Source organism: Passer domesticus, chromosome 2 (genome assembly GCF_036417665.1).
Source record: "Passer domesticus isolate bPasDom1 chromosome 2, bPasDom1.hap1, whole genome shotgun sequence".
Classification (NCBI taxonomy): Eukaryota; Metazoa; Chordata; class Aves; order Passeriformes; family Passeridae; genus Passer; species Passer domesticus.
In genome coordinates this window covers 1,384,657-1,402,055 of record NC_087475.1, presented here as the reverse complement: position 1 = coordinate 1,402,055, position 17,399 = coordinate 1,384,657, and positions in this window count along the sequence as shown.

Genomic DNA, 17,399 nt, shown 5'->3' with positions numbered 1-17,399 from the left:
CACTTTCTGCTTCTAGCTAAAAAGAGTTTTGCAATAATAACCTTTTGAAGTATCATTTTAGAATATTGCTTGTAGTAAGGGTCTTTGAAACTATTACTTTAGAATATATAAAAAGGAAAGATGCTTATCTCGACACCTTAACAAAATATTGAAGAGCAGCTTGAGAAAGGAAGATGAACATCAACTCCAGGATTGATGGTTTCGACCAAGGGAAGCTGGACATCACTGCTATGAGATTGATAGTCCTTGCAATTCAAAGGTGAACCCGCACCTGGAATCTGGACCTCACCAGTTGGGAAACTTCTTTCTTCTTTTGGAAGCCGGACTCCCAACATCTGGGGATACTCCTTTCTGGGATACATCCTGAGAAAAACTAAATGACAATAGTGTATAGAACTGTGACAGAAAAACTGGGAATAGAAACTGTTGAGAAAGCTCATGAGTACCCCATAAATATCTGTAAGCCCCAACTATCGGCGTGCACTTGCAGGGAAAATTTCCCCCACTGTACCCAGCGCTGTATGGCTCAAACTTTAACATATTAATTAATAAATTGATTGCTGCTTAAATATTGGCCTAGACAAGCATCTGATTTATACCAGCCCTTTGTGACACAGGCAGACGGTGTCGGGGCCCTTTGTGATGTGGGACGTGATGCTGGCCAGAGACCCCTGTGACATCAGGGAGCCCCAGGCTGGCTGAGGGTGTCTAAGGGGCGCAGAGCCCTGGGCTGCCCAGTGCCAGGAGAGCCGCTCTCTGTGCAGGAAGCAGCTCCCTGGCTCTGTCTGCGCTGGACGCCAACAGCGTTCGAGGCCGACAGCGACAGACAAGGAGAGTGAAGACGACAAAGGCAACTCCAACTCCCAGTTCCCAGCCTCTTGCCCAGCTGGCTGGAGGCCCCCAGCAGGAAGTGGTCGGGGCAGTGTCAGGTCAGTCCTGCCACTGTCAAAGACTGAGGAGGAGGAGAGGCCCTTTATCAACATGGACCGTGAGGATTCCCAGTGGGAAGATGTGCAAGAGAGGCACAAGAAAGGAATGCTGAGAGTCCAAGTAATGTCCCAGCGTGGAGCCAGGAGCAGCCAAGAGCTGTTCCAACACCAGGTAGGTGTGAGAATTTGGGAAGTTTCCAGGTCCAGAGGTGGGACACAGCAAGAGCGCTAGGAAGAGAAAGAAAGTGTCACAGTGCGGGAGCTGTAGCAGTGGGGAGAGGAGAGGGAGATGTAGCAAGAGGTGTGCAAGTGAGAAGAATGTGTGAGGAGCCAAGAGATATCCCAATGGGAAATAAATGTGAGTGGGCATCAGGAGTTGGGATGGGAAGAAGACAAGAGATGCCACGAGACATCCCTGTAAAAATATGGGAGTGTCCCAGAGGATTCCCAGTGGGATAGCGCCCAAGAGATTTCGCAGAGGGAAGGTGAGAGGGAACAAGGGCTCTCAGCATGGGGACAAGATGTGCACTGCCACATGTCCCAATGGGAAGGCAGGAGAGAACTGGGATTGTCCCAGGTGAGAGACAGCAGCAGTGCCAAGGAGCTGTGCCAAGGAGCAGAGGCTGCAGCCCAAGAGCTGCCCTGCTGGGACAATGGCAGTGAGCCAAAGCTGTCCCAATGGGAGGAAGATGGGAGCAGGCAGGAGCTGTCCCAGTGGAGAAATGGCATCAGCTGTGAGCTGTGGGCCAGAGCCTTGGCAGCAGTGAGTGCCCAGGAGCCTGAGCCTTGTCCCCCAGGGGGCCCAGCCCTGCCAGCCCCGTGGGCACAGAGGTGGCAGCAGAGGCAGTGCCTGCCCTAACCAGCGCCTCTCCTTCCCTACAGAGTCCCCCGCAGGCCCAGCCGGCAGCTGCTGCCCCAGCGGGAGCTGCTGAGCAGGAGGAGACCCCCGAGCCTCTGGCTCCTGGGGCAGAAGAGGCAGCAGAGCCTCCTGCCCCCAGGGAGGAGCTGCCAGCAGCAGGGACACAGAGCCCAGTCCCTGCCCCTCTCAGCCCCCCAGGCTGCAGCCAGGCTCTGCTGGACCTCGTGTGGATCATCAGCTACGTGATCCTGAGCCGGGCTCTGCTGGACATCCAGGGATCCGGGCAGCAGCCACAGGAGCAGAGGCAGCTGGGAGAAAGCCAGGATCCAGCAGTGGCAGCAAGAGGCCCAGCAGAGAGAGAAGAGAGCCCCGTGCCTGCCCCCCAGAGCCCCCCCAGCACCGGGTCTGCCCTGCTGGGAATCCCGGCCCCCAGGGAGCAGCCGGGCTGGGCAGTGCCAGAGTCAGAGCTGGCACAGGAAGGCAGCCAGGAGAGCTCGGCCTGGGACAGTGACTGGGATGCCTACAGCGAGGAAGAGGAAGAGGAGTCAGAGCTGTCCCAACGGGGAAACTCTTCTCTGGAAGAGGTGTCCCAGCTGGGGGATGATGAGAGCCTGGGTTCTTGGGAGGAGCTTGTGGCCCCACTGAAGGAGGAGGACAGCCAGCCTTGTCCCCCAGAGGGGCCCAGCTCTGGCTGCCCCATGGGCACAGAGGTGGCAGCAGAGGCAGTGCCTGCCCTGCCCAGCACCTCTCCTGCCCCAGGCCATGCCACGGAGGCCCAGCCGGCAGCTGCTGCCCCAGCGGGAGCTGCTGAGGAGGAGGAGACCCCCGAGCCTCTGGCTCCTGAGGCAGAAGAGGCAGCAGAGCCTCCTGCCCCCAGGGAGGAGCTGCCAGCAGCAGGGACACAGAGCCCAGTCCCTGCCCCTCACAGCCCCTCTGGCACCTGGTCTGCCCTGCTGGGATTCCCGGCCCCCAGGGAGCAGCCGGACTGGGTAGAGACAGACTCAGAGCTGGCACTGTCACCACTGTCACAGGATGGCAGCCATGAGACCTCGGTGTGGGACAGTGACAGCGAGGACCACTGTGAGGTGGAGGAAGACGATTATGAAACACAGTCCCTGCTGTCCCAATGGGCAGACGCTTCTCTCGAAGACGTCTCCCACCTGGAGGACAGCAGGAGCTTCGGTTGCTGGCAGAAGTGTGAGGGCCCAGTGAAGGGGGAGAACAGCCAGCCTTGTCCCCCAGCGGGGCCCAGCTCTGCCAGCCCCATGGGCACAGAGCTGGCAGCAGAGGCATTGCTTGCCCTGCCCAGCACCTCTCCTGCCCTAGGCCGTGCCACCATGGCTGAGCTGGCAGCTTTTGCTCGCTCTGGAGCTGGTGGGCGGGTGGTGACATGGCTGGAGCTGCCCAGGAAACGTCCCTCCCGCTTCAGGCGGGCGCTGCGGGCGCTGCGGGGGCTGTTCTGCTGTCCCTGCCTGAGGCCACGGCCCGAGGACTAAAACAAACTAAGAAAATATGAAGAAGGTGAAGACAAAGAAGGCGAAGCAGACGCTCCTGGCAGAGACTCTCGGCATCCACTGGTCCAAGACGACAGAGAAGACAAAGACAAAGATGAAGAGCAAGACGCAGAAGAAAACAAAGAAGACGAAGATGACATGGCAGATGAAGATGATGGAGACAGTGAAGAAGACACAGACAAAGGACATGAAGATGATAAAGAAGAAGTCTACAAAGAGGAAGAAGACAAAGATGAAGACTGAGAAAACAAGTCAGAGAAGACTTATTTAAGAAGAGATAGAAGAAGAATAGAAATAAGTATTTAAGAATACATAGAAGAAGAAGAATATTAGGAATAGGAATAAGAATTTAAAAATATGTAGAAAAAGAAGAATAGGAATAGGAATAAGAATTTAAAATATGTGGAAGAAGAAGAAAAAGAAGACTAGTTTTAGGATTAGGATTAGGAATAGGAATAAGTATTTAAAAATACATAGAAGTAGCAACAAAGAAGAAGAGTAATAAGAAAGTGTAGTAAGAAGTAGAAGAACATTTAGAAGGATAAGAATAGAAAAATGTAGAGAAAATTGAATGAATAAATAAAACTTACAAATCATTTATTTTTATTTCATACTGTTTATTCATATTACAGTCTATGGTATAAAAACATGAATATACTATATGCTGGAATCACAATACATTCTGATGTCCCAACACTTTAGCAGGCCCAGGGCCTGCAAAACTTCCCTGGTGGTCAGAAGCCTGAGATGGGAAATGCCGAGTCAGGATGACTGGACCTTACAAGCCCCTCTCTTCTGCCTTTGAACCCTTGCTTATCTCTCTGTAAGCCTATAGGTCCCTTTCCCTTGACCCTTACTGTTGGACAATTTCCAAAGCCCCTGTAAGGTGTATAAAGCCCTACTTCTGCCCAGCTGGCAGAAGAGCTGTCACTGAGAACCTTCGTAGAAGACCCCAAGAAAGAATTTCTTCACAACCTCACACAGCGCTTCTCCTCTCTCTCCCTGCGTCTGCTGTGGCACCTGGCAAGCTAAGGAGCTGAAATCACAAATGAGCTGCTAATCCCTGGGAGCTGACATCGCTTGAGCTTGCTAAGGTTGGCTGGGAGCTGCTTGGGAGCTGGGACAGGCTGTGCCCAGCAGGACTGCGCTATCCGGACCATGGCAGCCCACGGGGCACACCCCGGCTGAAAGCCGCAGTGCAGCGCTGCTCCCGTTATTGAAGAATGTTTTCATTTTCTAATGAAGATTCTAAAAAGGCACAGGAACAGAGTGCCCAGGTTTCATTTGCTGTCTCTCAGCGGAACTGAGGCAACAGCTGGAAGTGAATTCCCTCCAACAGCGGAGGGCTGTAGGAGTAGAAGCATTTACAGCTGAAAGGGAAGAGAGCTCAGTGCCTGCCCCGCACAGCCCCCCCAGAGCCTGGCCCACCCGGCGGAGAGCCCATGCCATCCTCGGGCAGCCGGCTGCCCTCAGGAAACGTCCCTCCCGCTTCAGGCGGGCGCTGTGGGGCTGTTCTGCTGTCCCTGCCTGAGGCCACGGCCGGAGCAGCGGCACAGACACGGCAGCCACAGCCCCCAGTGCTCCCAGAGCCTCCCTGCCTGCAGGGCTGCGGCTCCCACGGGGCTGCCAGCTCCTGGAGCAGCAGCTCTCTGGCCACAGAGAGCAGCACAACTTCCCCAGGCCTTTCTGGGGAAGGCTGTGAGAAGATCAGAGAGAAGAATGAGAAGCAATTCTTATCTTCACTTGCTGCACCTGTTATTGTGAACGTGTGGAATGTGTTACGGAGATTTGTTTAGCAAAGGGTGGTTTCTTAATTAACCAATGGTGATGGTGTTTGCATTGGCAGACCAATTAGGTCCAGGCGTATCATAACTGTCTCTGGGTTTCTTAATAATAATATAATAATAAGAGATTGATCAGCCATGTGGGAATCATGGAGTCAATACTATTATTACATGGCAGGGGGCCCTCTGAGACCACAAACAGCAATGGGATCTGGGGCCAGCAAACAGGAATGGGGAGATGTGGACAGAGAAGACGAACATTAAGAAGGGGATGAAGATGACAAAGAACATGAAGAACACAAAGATTAAGAAGATTATGAAGACAAAGCATCGGAATTCAATAATGCACAGTAGAAAAATAAGAAGACATTTTAAATGTATTGAAGAAGAAGAGTAATAGGAATTGAATTTAGGATGAAGACACAGACAAGATGAAAGGGTACCCCATCTCCCAGCTTCTGCAATCTAGTATTGTTTCATGGTCACTAAGTAATTTGCAGCAAGAGTTTCCACAAGAGGCATTTTCACTGTGAGAACAGGAGTAACTCTGATTTTACTCCTTGTGTGCTGCAATGCAGCCCCAGAAAGGAGAGGTGCTTTTGTGCCTGTGTGCTCACACGTCTGAAGCGTGTGAGTCCTCCACTTGTTCCACACCGATTCTGAAGCCTTGGAGCCAGCTGTTGATTTTTTCCTTGATGCTGCTCAGTTATGCTTCAATGTTTCCAAAATCCAGCTGATGAGAGGAAACAAGGAATTCATAGGTTTAAGAAGACAAGAACAGTGAGTGAAAAAATTGCACATGAAAGATTTTTCAAATAGTGTAGTTTTTCTTTTAATAAATCTTTTGTCAATAAAATTGATGTTCCTAATTACTGTTTCTGATTTTTGACCCAGATGTATTTATAATGATTTATTTTTAGCATTTGTTATGCCTTCTGAGCCCAATGCACAACAGACGAGTGCGACCAAAAGTAGTTTGCCCTCCCGAATAGCGTAAAACACTCGTTTCTTTCTCCCAGAGGGGCTGAACCCCTGTGTTTCATGTCCCATCACGAACCCCCGGTCTGGTATCAGTGTGAAATACAAAGCTGTGTTGTGTGTCAGGTACACACAGGCAACCTGTGTCTCTGTGATTGTGATATGTGTGCAAACTGACTGTGGAACAGTTATAAAGACAATTCTAATAAATAACTGAGGAAGTAAAGCATGGAAGAAGGCCTTTGAACATATCCCTTGTTTGCAATTAACCTTTATAAGTCTTCAGTTGATTTAGGAGCATTGGAATTAAAGCTTTAAGGATGTTGCTGTTTGACAGGCACTTTCTGCTTCTAGCTAAAAAGAGATTTGCAATAATAACATTTTGAAGTATATTTTAGAGTATTGCTTGTAGTAAGGATCTTTGAAACTATAGATTTAGAATATATAAAAAGGAAACGTTTATCTCGACACCTTAACAAAATATTGAAGAGCAGCTTGAGAAAGGAAGATGAACGTCAACTCCAGGATTGATGGTTTCGACCAAGGGAAGCTGGACATCACTGCTATGAGATTGATAGTCCTTGCAATTCAAAGGTGAACCCGCACCTGGAATCCGGTCCTCACCACCTGGGAGACTTCTTTCTTCTTTTGGAAGCCGGACTACCAACATCTGGGGATACTCCTTTCTGGGATACATCCTGAGAAAAACTAAATGACAATAGTGTATAGAACTGTGACAGAAAAACTGGGAATAGAAACTGTTGAGAAAGCTCATGAGTACCCCATAAATATCTGTAAGCACCAACTATCGGCGTGCACTTGCAGGGAAAATTTCCCCCACTGTACCCAGCGCTGTATGGCTCAAACTTTAACATATTAATTAATAAACTGATTGCTGCTTGAATATTGGCCTAGTCAAGCATCTGATTTATACCAGCCCTTTGTGACACAGGCAGACGGTGTCGGGGCCCTTTGTGATGTGGGACGTGATGCTGGCCAGAGAGCCTTGTGACATCAGGGAGCCCCAGCCTGGCTGAGGGTGTCTAAGGGGCGCAGAGCCCTGGGCTGCCCAGTGCCAGGAGAGCCGCTCTCTGTGCAGGAAGCAGCTCCCTGGCTCTGTCTGCGCTGGACGCCAACAGCGATCGCGGCCGACAGTGACAGAAAAGGAGAGAGACGAGCACAAAGGCAACTCCAACTCCCAGTCCACAGCCCCTTGCCCAGCTGGCAAGAGTCCCCCAGCGAGCAGTGGTCAGGGGCAGTGTCAGGTCAGTCCTGCCACTGTCAAAGACTGAGGAGGAGGAGAGGCCCTTTATCAACATGGACTGTGAGGATTCACAGTGGGAAGATGTGCAAGAGAGGCACCAGAAAGAAATGCCGAGAGTCCAACAAATGTCCCAGCGTGGAGCCAGGAGCAACCAAGAGATTTACCAACACCAGGTAGGTGTGAGAATTTGGGAAGTTTCCAGGTCCAGAGGTGGGAAACAGCAGGAGCTCTAGGAACAGAAGGAAAGTGTCATAGTGTGGGAGCTGTAGAAGTGGGGAGAGGAGAGGGAGATGTAGCAAGAGGTGTGCGAGTGGGAAGAATGTGTGAGGAGCCAAGAGATATCCCAATGGGAAATAAATGTGAGTGGTCAGCAGGAGTTGGGATGGGAAGAAGATGAGAGATCCCACAAGGCATCCCGGTAAAAATATGGGAGAGTTCCAGAGAATTCCCAGTGGGATGATGGCCAAGAGCTTTCCCAGAGGGAAAGTGAGAGGTACCAAGAGCGCTCAGCAAGGGGACAAGATGTGCACTGCCACATGTCCCAATGGGAAGGCAGGAGAGACCTGGGATTGTCCCAGGTGGGAGACAGCAGCAGTGCCAAGGAGCTGTGCCAAGGAGCAGAGGCTGCAGGCCAAGAGCTGCCCTGCTGGGACAATGGCAGTGAGCCAAAGCTGTCCCAATGGGAGGAAGATGGGAGCAGGCAGGAGCTGTCCCAATGGAGAAATGGCATCAGCTGTGAGCTGTGGGCCAGAGCCTTGCCAGCAGTGAGTGCCCAGGAGCCTGAGCCTTGTCCCCCAGGGGGCCCAGCCCTGCCAGCCCCGTGGGCACAGAGGTGGCAGCAGAGGCAGTGCCTGCCCTAACCAGCGCCTCTCCTTCCCTACAGAGTCCCCCGCAGGCCCAGCCGGCAGCTGCTGCCCCAGCGGGAGCTGCTGAGGAGGAGGAGACCCCCGAGCCTCTGGCTCCTGGGGCAGAAGAGGCAGCAGAGCCTCCTGCCCCCAGGGAGGAGCTGCCAGCAGCAGGGACACAGAGCCCAGTCCCTGCCCCTCTCAGCCCCCCAGGCTGCAGCCAGGCTCTGCTGGACCTCGTGTGGATCATCAGCTACGTGATCCTGAGCCAGGCACTGCTGGACATCCAGGGATCCGGGCAGCAGCCACAGGAGCAGAGGCAGCGGGAAGAAAGCCAGGATCCAGCAGTGGCAGCAAGAGGCACAGCAGAGAGAGAAGAGAGCCCCGTGCCTGCCCCCCAGAGCACCCCCAGCACCGGGTCTGCCCTGCTGGGAATCCCGGCCCCCAGGGAGCAGCCGGACTGGGCAGACACAGACTCAGAGCTGGCACTGTCACCACTGTCACAGGATGGCAGCCATGAGACCTCGGTGTGGGACAGTGTCAGCGTGGAGTACTGTGAGGTGGAGGAAGATGATTATGAAACACAATCCCTGCTGTCCCAATGGGCAGACGCTTCTCTCGAAGACGTCTCCCAGCTGGAGGACAGCAGGAGCTTCAGCTGTTGGCAGAAGCGTGAGGGCCCAGTGAAGGAGGAGGAGGACAGCCAGCCTTGTCCCCCAGCCCGGCCCAGCTCTGCCAGCCCCGTTGGCACAGAGCTGGCACCAGAGGCATTGCCTGCCCTGCCCAGCACCTCTCCTGCCCTAGGCCGTGCCACCATGGCCGAGCTGCAAGCTGAGGCTCGCTCTGGAGCTGGTGGGCGGGTGCTGACATGGCTGGACCTGCCCAGGAAACGTCCCTCCCGCTTCAGGCGGGCGCTGCGGGCGCTGCGGGGGCTGTTCTGCTCTCCCTGCCTGAGGCCACGGCCGGAGGACTAAAGCAGACTAAGATGATATGAAGAAGCTGAAGATAAAGAAGGTGAAGCAGACGCTCCTGGCAGAGACTCTCGGCATCGACCGCTCCAAGAAGATGACAGAGAAGACAAAGAAAAAGAAGATGCGGAGAAAGACACAGACGAAAACAAAAAAGACGAAGATGACATGGCAGACGAAATCGATGAAGGCAGTGAAGAAGACAAAGACGAAGGAGACAAAGAAGATGAAAAAGAGGATGACAAAGAGGAAGAAGACAAAGATGAAGACTAAGAGGACACGTCAGAGAAGTTTTATTTAAGAAGAGATACAAGAATAATAGAAATAAGTATTTAAGAATACATAGAAGAAGGTTACAAATAGGAATAAGAATTAAAAAATATATAGAAGAAGAAGAATAGGAATAGGAATAAGAATTTAAAAATATGTATAAGAAGAAGACAAGAAGAATAGTAGTAGGAATAGGGTTAGGAATAGGAATAAGTATTTAAAAATACATAGAAGTAGCAACGAAGAAGAAGAGTAATAAGAAAGAGTAGCAAGAAGAAGCAGAATAACATTAAGATGGATAAGAATAGAAAAAAGTAGTGAAAAATTGAATGAATAAATAAAACTTACAAATAATTTCGTTTTATTTCATACTGTTTATTCATATTACAATCTATGGTATAAAAACATGAATATACCATATGCTGGAATCACAATACATTCTAATGTCCCAACACTGCTCCCACTACTGAAGAATTTGCCTGTTTTCTAATCATGTTTGTAAGGCACAGGAGCAGAGTGCCCAGGTGTCATTTGGTGTCTCTCAGCGGTGCCGATGTGTTTGCACAGGCAGCGGCCCTGAGTGCCCTGGCAGCAGGGAGTGCTCAGCCCCAGCCCCAGGGAGAGTTGGCGGCTGGGCCGGCAGGGCAGGGCTGTGGCTGCTCTCTGCAGGCCAACTGAAGGCGCACGCTGAGCCCGGCTGGGAGAGAGCTGTGCTGGGACAGAGCCCTTTGCAGCAGGGCTGTGCAGCCGCCCCAGCGCAGCCAGCACAGCCCCGCTGGGACACTGCCCGTGGCCCGGCAGCCGCGCTGGGGCTGTTCCTCAGCAGCCCTGCCTGCCTGCAGCGGCCTTGTGCCAGCCGGGAGGGCTTCCCCCGCTGCAGCCCCAGCCCAGCCAGCAGCAGCAGCTCTCTGCTGCTCCGCACACATCCCTGCGGCAGCAGCTGCACGGGGCTGTGCAGCCCAAGAGCCCAGAGCAGCGCAGCCAGCCCTGCAGCAGCAGCTCTGGGGCTCTGCTGCTCCTGCTGGGCAGCCCCACAGGGCTCAGGCCTCAGCAGCCCTGCCTGGAGCCGCTCTGGCCACCTCCAGCCTCGCGCCTGCTCCTGGCCTGCTCCAGGCCAGGGCTTTTCTCCAGCATGTGGTTTTCTTTCTCCTGGGATAACTCTGACCGAATCCCAGCATCCCTGAGGCTGGAAAAGCCCTCCCAGCCCATGGAGTCCCAGTGGTGCCCCATGCCCACCTTCTCCCCAGCCCAGAGCACTCAGTGCCACCTCCAGGCCTTCCTTGGCCACCTGTAGGGATGGGCACTCCAAATGCCCTTGGGCAGCCCCTGCCAAGCCTGAGTCCCCTGCTGCTACCCTATCGGGCTGATGCCCAGCACGGGTGCTGGGGCCAGGATAGCTCAGCGTGAGCTCAGGCAACCTAGGCAAGCTATAGTGATTTTAACTCTTAGTGATTACCATCTCTTAGTGATTTCCAGCTCTTTAGTTTGCTAGGTGCTGCAGCAGCAGACGCAGGGAGAGAGAGGAGAAGGCCATGTGGGGTTCCGCAGGGTTCTTTGTTCTTCGGGTGTTCTGCGAAGGTTCCCAGTGACAGCTCTTCTGCCAAACCAGGCAGAATCAGGGGTTTTTATACCCTACAGGGGTTTTGAAAACTGTCCAATAGTAAGGGTCAGGGGAAAGTGACCTATGGGCGTACAAAGAGATAAGCAGGGTCCGAAGGAGGAAGAGAGGGGCTGCTTGGGTCCAGTCACGCTGACTTGGCATTTCCTAGCTCAGGCCTCTGACCGCCAAGGCCTCGCAGGCCTAAGGTCTGCTACACCTTGCCATCAGGAAATTGCTGCTGGTGTCCAGCCTGAGCTTCCCCTGGCACAGCTTCAGGCCATTTCCCATTGTCCTGTCCCAGTTACATGGGAGAAGTGCCCAGGTCCCCTCGGCTGCCCCCTCCTCTCAAGGGGTACAAAAGGATTTTTCCTTTCTTAGGCCCTCTCCTCCTCCTCTCTGCTTTCCAAAACCAGTTCAGAATCCTGAAGAATGACAAATCCCACATGAGCATTTGGATCTGGGTGTTCACCCATTTCTACTGTCCACAGGGACAGCCAAGTGTCCCCCTCCTCCTTTGCCCAAAATCCAACAGCACAGAGTCCCTAGGCCAGCGTTCCTCTCGCTGGGAGCAGCAGGAGGGAAATCTGAGCACTTGTGCAGCCCTGAGAGAGGGGAAGGCAGCAATTCTCCTTCCTTTCTCTCTTTTCCACACCAAAGGAGACTCCTGCAATGGGAAATGGAATTGTCCATGGTGGAGCTGCCCTGCAGGGCTCCAGCCCAGAGGTGAGGCCTGGGCCACATCAGGTGTGCTCCCAGCTGCAGCTTGGCACTTCAAAGCTGTGCCAAGAGGGGAACACTGGAGAGAAAAGAGATGATCCAGAGCCACACTGCATCTGTCTTCTCTCACTCACCGCTCCCAGAGGAGGTTCTGGATAAACAATGCAGGGCAAGCCAAGGAGATCAGGAGGAACTCTGATTTGACTGCTTGTGTGCTGCCATGCAGTCTGGGAAAGGAGAGGTGCTTTTGTGCGCGGCTGAAGCGTGTGAGTCCTCCGGGAGCTCCACAGCCATTGGGAAGCCTTGGAGCCAGCTGCTGGTTTTTATCCTGATGGAGCTCAGGTTTGCTTCAATGGTTCCACAATAAAGAAGAGCACAGGAAACAAAATGAAAACTTGTAAAAGACAAGAGCAAGAAGTGACAGAACTGTGCACATTTTTTAAAGCATAGCTCTCCTTTTGACAGAAGAGATGTTGCTAACGACCTGTTTGTGATTTTTGACCTACATGGATTTTGCATGATACAACTGTAGTATTTATTATGACTTTTAATCCCAGTATACAAAGGAGTGGTGCAATCCAAAGTGGCTTTCAATCCTATGGAGACTGAGACCCTTGTTCGTTTATTGCAAATAGGCTAAAGCTTGTGGGTTTATTGTCACATCTCACACAACTGGGCCCAGGGGTGACATTGTCGCAACCCAGTCCAGCTCTTCAGGCCGCTGTCTGGGTGCATTTGGCAGGGCACGGACACAATTTCAGCGCCGTCTGTCTTTGTGTTCCATGTTGGTGTGGCCCGTGCAGGCGGAGCGGGGCTGGTGGGAGCCGCGCTCCCCTCAGAGCCCCTGAGGGCGGCAGCAATGGCGGCGCCGCTCCCTCAGCGCCCGGCCCCGGCCCCGGCGGGCGGGGAGCCCTCGGCAGCGCCCTGCGGGCAGCAGGGAGCGAGCCCCGGCCCGGCCTCTGTGCCCGTGGCGCCGCAGAGGCCAGGCCAGAGCTGCAGGAGCGGCTGCCTCAGGCAGCGGCCCCAGCCAGGGGCAGCAGCCGGGCCCCGGCCTTGTGGCAGCGCAGGAGGCTCTCGTGGTGCCGCTTCTGCAGCCCGGCCAGGTGCCCGTGCACGGCCCCGTCCTTGCCTGCTGCCCCTGCCCCGCTCGGCTTCCCGTGCCCGCCAAAGGCGCCCGGGCCGCGCTCGGTGCCCCCGGCTGTCAGTGCTGAAGGCAGGGAGCAGCCCCGGTGCCCGGCACAGCCCTGAGGGACACCCCTGGTGCCCGGGCTCCCGCCGCTCCTGCAGCCGCTGCCCACGAGTCCCCGGCCCGTCCCTGCGGCCAATTCCTGCTGCCCTGGGCAGCGCAGCCGGCAAAGGCAGGGCTCTGCACTGTGGGGCTGGGGCTGGCGTGTGGCAGCGTGGCCAAAGCCTCTTGGGGCTCTGGGCACAGCAGGGGCCACAAGGCCACAAGTGCGGGGGCTGCTCCCAGCCACTCGCTGTCTGCTGCACTGATGCTGGGCTGCCGGGAGTGGCCCTTTGTGACACAGGCAGACGGTGTCGGGGCCCTTTGTGATGTGGGCCGTGATGCTGGCCAGAGAGCCTTGTGACATCAGGGAGCCCCAGGCTGGCTGAGGGTGTCTAAGGGGCGCAGAGCCCTGGGCTGCCCAGTGCCAGGAGAGCCGCTCTCTGTGCAGGAAGCAGCTCCCTGGCTCTGTCTGCGCTGGACGCCAACAGCGATCGCGGCCGACAGTGACAGACAAGGAGAGAGACGAGCACAAAGGCAACTCCAACTCCCAGTTCCCAGCCCCTTGCCCAGCTGGCAAGAGTCCCCCAGCGAGCAGTGGTCAGGGGCAGTGTCAGGTCAGTCCTGCCACTGTCACAGAATGAGGAGGAGGAGAGGCCCTTTATCAACATGGACCGTGAGGATTCCCAGTGGGAAGATGTGCAAGAGAGGCAGCAGAAAGAAATGCCGAGAGTCCAACAAATGTCCCAGCGTGGAGCCAGGAGCAACCAAGAGCTTTACCAACACCAGGTAGGTGTGAGAATTTGGGAAGCTTCCAGGTCCAGAGGTGGGAAACAGCAGGAGCTCTAGGAACAGAAGGAAAGTGTCATAGTGTGGGAGCTGTAGCAGTGGGGAGAGGAGAGGGAGATGTAGCAAGAGGTGTGCGAGTGGGAAGAATGTGTGAGGAGCCAAGAGATATCCCAATGGGAAATAAATGTGAGTGGTCAGCAGGAGTTGGGATGGGAAGAAGATGAGAGATCCCACAAGGCATCCCTGTAAAAATATGGGAGAGTTCCAGAGAATTCCCAGTGGGATGATGGCCAAGAGCTTTCCCAGAGGGAAGGTGAGAGGTACCAAGAGCGCTCAGCATGGGGACAAGATGTGCACTGCCACATGTCCCAATGGGAAGGCAGGAGAGAACTGGGATTGTCCCAGGTGAGAGACAGCAGCAGTGCCAAGGAGCTGTGCCAAGGAGCAGAGGCTGCAGGCCAAGAGCTGCCCTGCTGGGACAATGGCAGTGAGCCAAAGCTGTCCCAATGGGAGGAAGATGGGAGCAGGCAGGAGCTGTCCCAATGGAGAAATGGCATCAGCTGTGAGCTGTGGGCCAGAGCCTTGGCAGCAGTGAGTGCCCAGGAGCCTGAGCCTTGTCCCCCAGGGGGCCCAGCCCTGCCAGCCCCGTGGGCACAGAGGTGGCAGCAGAGGCAGTGCCTGCCCTAACCAGCGCCTCTCCTTCCCTACAGAGTCCCCCGCAGGCCGAGTCAGCAGCTGGGGAGAAAGCTGTGCCTCCCGTGAAGGACGAGGAGAACACCCAGCCTTGTCCCTCACCCTACGATGAGGAGCTGTCCCAGCTGGAAGAGGCCATTGAACTCTCTCCAGCTGGCAGCGACACTGAGCCAGAGCTGTCCTCAGTGGAAGAGGCAATTGAGGACATTCCAGAAGACAGCACAAGTGACCAGGAGCTGTCCTCTGTGCAGGAGAACATCGAGGCCTCTGGAGAGGACAGCGAGAGTGACCAAGAGCTGTCCTCAGTGCAAGAGGACATCGAGGACGTTCCAGAGGATGTTGCAAGTGACCAGGAGCTGTCCTCAGTGGAAGAGGAGTATGAGGCCTCTGGAGAGGACAGTGAAAGCGACCAAGAACTGTCCTCAGTGGAAGAGGACATTGAGGACGTTCCAGAGGATGCTGCAGGTGACCAGGAGCTGGCCTCAGTGCAAGAGGACTATGAGGACTCTGGAGAGGACAGTGGAAGTGACCAGGAGCTGTCCTCAGTGGAAGAGGACATCGAGGACGTTCCTGAGGATGGCAGGAGTGACCAGGAGCTGTCGTCAGTAGAAGAAGACCTGGAGGTCATTCCAGAGGACAGCAGAAGTTACCAGGAGCTGTCCTCAGTGGAAGAGGACATCCAGGTCTCTCCAGAGGACAGTGCGAGTGACCAGGAGCTGTCCTCAGTGGAAGAGGACATTGAGGTCATTCCAGACGACAGCACGAGTGACCAGGAGCTGTCCCCAGTGCAAGACAATATCGAGGTCCCTCCAGGGGACAGCACAGGTGAGGAGAAGCTGTCCCCTGTGGAAGAGGACATGGTGGTGGTTTCATGGGACAGCTCGAGTGATGAGGAGCTGCCCAAAGTGGAAGAGGCCATCGAGCTTGCTCCAGAGGACAGCATGGCTCTTCCCCCAGCGTGGCCCAGCTCTGCCAGCCCCGTGGGCACAGAGGTGGCAGCAGGGGCAGACCCTGCCCTGCCCAGCACCTCTCCTGCCCCAGGCAGTCCCATGGAGCTCGAGCTGGCAGCTGCTGCCCTGGCTGGAGATGCTGAGGAGGCAGCAGCAGGGTCAGTGCTGGAAATGCAGGAGAGGATGGACGACTCTGACGAGGAAATGAAACTTTGGCAATTCTTGGATGACCTGGAGCCCTTCCAGGTTAGAGACCCTGAGCTGTCCCAGGAAGCCCCTGACTGTGAACAATGCACCGGGGAAGATCTGTCCCTTGGGGAAGTCAAGAGTTGCCACCAACTCTCCGGCTGGGAAAAATATTTGGACCAAAACCTGTCCCAGGGAGAATTTTGCAGCTCACAAGACTCCTCACACTGGGAAGGTCACGTTGAGCAAGGGCTGTCCAGAGGACATGTCATCAAGTGTGCAGAATTTTCCAACTGGGAAGAATATACTGGCCAAGACCTTTCCCAAGGAGAAGCCTGCACTGGCCAAGACATTTCCAGAGGGAATGGCAGCAGCCCCTCAGGACATCCCAGTTGGGAAGATGACAGTGACAAGGAGCTCATGCAGGCAAACTGGGAAGACGAGACTGAGCACAGCATGGGGACCAGGCCCTTGGCCCCAGAGGAGGACGAGTGGGACGATGTCAGCATCCTGGAGCTGCCCCCAGAGGACCAAGAGCTCAAATGGAAAGTTTTAGGGGCAGAGGAGCTGCCAGTGCCCATCCCTCGGGAGGCCTGGGCTGAGTGCCTGGCACAGGAGCCGTGCAGCCCAGGGCCAGCACCTGCCCTGCACAGCCCCCCCAGCCCCTGGGCTGGCCAGCTGGGAGCCCAGAGCCTCCGCGGGCAGCCGGCTGCCCCCAGGAAACGTCCCTCCCGCTTCAGGCGGGCGCTGCGGGCGCTGCGGGGGCTGCTCTGCTGTCCCTGCCTGAGGCCACGGCCCGAGGACTAAAGCAGACTGAGATGAGATGAAGAAGGTGAGGGACAAAGAAGGTGAAGCAGACGCTCCTGGCAGAGACTCTCGGCATCAACGACTCCAAGAACAGAGAAGACAAAGACAAAGAAAATGAAGACAAAGACACAGAAGAAAACAAAGAAGACAAAGATGACGTGGCAGATGAAGAAGAAAAAGACAGTGAAGACAAAGACAAAGGAGGCAAAGAAGATAAAGAAGGAGATGACAAAGAGGAAGAAGACAATGATGCAGACTGAGAAGACAAGTCAGAGATGTCTTATTTAAGAAGAGATACAAGAAGAAGTATAGTAATAAGAATTTAGAAATACCTAGAAGATGATGAAGAATAGGAATAGGAATAAGAATTTTAAAATATGTAGAAGAAGAAGAAAAGAAGAATAGTCATAGGAATAGGATTAAGAATAGGAATAACAATTTAAATATACATAGAAGTAGCAACAAAGAAGAAGAGTCATAAGAAAGAGTAGTAAGAAGAAGCAGAATAACATTTAGAAGGATAAGAATAGAAAAATGTAGAGAAAATTGAATGAATAAATAAAAGGTACAAATAATTTCTTTTTGTTTCATATTCTATATTCATATTACAGTCTATGATAGAAAAACATTATTATTCCATATGCTGTAATTACAATACATTATAATGCCCCACCACTTTAGCAGGCCCAGGGACTGCAAAACTTCCCTGGTGGTCAGAAACCTGAGATGGGAAATGCCGAGTCAGGATGACTGGACCTTACAAGCCCCTCTCTTCTGCCTTTGAACCCTTGCTTATCTCTCTGTAAGCCTATAGGGCCCTTTCCCTTGACCCTTGCTGTTGGACAATTTCCAAAGCCCCTGTAAGGTGTATAAAGCCCTACTTCTGCCCAGCTGGCAGAAGAGCTGTCACTGAGAACCTTCGTGGAAGACACCAATAAGAAATTCTTCGGAACCTCACACAGCGCTTCTCCTCTCTCTCCCTGCATCTGCTGTGGCACCTGGCAAGCTAAGGAGCTGAAAT